The following is a 1,011-nucleotide window of genomic DNA, read 5'->3' as shown; positions in this document are numbered from 1 at the left end:
CACACACACACACGCATGCACACACAGACACGTGCCGCACCCACACACGCACATACACACAGGCAAACACACACACATTCTCATGATCTGTGTGTGTTTATTATGTGTATGTTATTGTAGTAGTAATTCTCACACAAAATTGGGCGGTTTCACAAAGCTAAAGAAGCAAGAGTAATACAATCAAGCCCAGATTCATTTCCCCTGATTCCTCTCCCTGCGTAGGATTGGGTCTGTCAGCAAGCACGCGTGTCTGAGAGCTATTCTTAGTGCCGTGCTAAACACCTGGAACCTGACACAGATGTTTCCGGCACTGGGAACCGCACATCACAAAGTGTAAATCGTGCACCATGATTTACAACCGCACACAACACAGGGTGCGGGGCGCCAGCTTGTGCGAAAATCCCCCCAGAGGGTGAACTACAGCTCTGAAATGGAAGTGGATTGAAGAGCTGGGTTGCCAGATCTTTCACACGCACTGTTTTTTAATTCCAGTATGAATTGACATTAACTAATGTAGTTGTGAACATGAATTAATGATGTACGAATACAGTAACAACGCTGTACAGATGAATGTCTCAGGAGTTAGTTAATGCCAGACGTTATGAACACAGGCCATAGCATTGTGGCTCATAGGCAGGTATATGGATGGGAAACAGCAGAAAAAGGACCGTTACCCCAGAATCTAAACATTTATGTATGGGCTGGATTCAATTAACGTTTATCCATAACTTTTGTGGGGGTTTTTTTTAACTTCAGGAAACACAGAACAGCTCGAGTCGAGTGATGGCTGAAACTTGCATTTGTGAAGTGGAGAGACTCACATTAAATACATGTACTAGTACTTGTAAGTTGAAATGAAGGATGTACTTAATATATATAATTGATTGCTAGACCAGTGGGAAAGGACGCAGGTGGTTAGGCTGTTGGTCCAGGGGGAAAGGAGACAGGTGTTCCTCACCCTAAAAGAGCCTAGGTGCCATGTTTACCTAACGGGCGATGTACACTCAGAGA

Source organism: Conger conger, chromosome 4, assembly GCF_963514075.1.
Source record: "Conger conger chromosome 4, fConCon1.1, whole genome shotgun sequence".
Lineage (NCBI taxonomy): Eukaryota > Metazoa > Chordata > Actinopteri > Anguilliformes > Congridae > Conger > Conger conger.
This window is presented reverse-complemented; position numbering follows the sequence as displayed.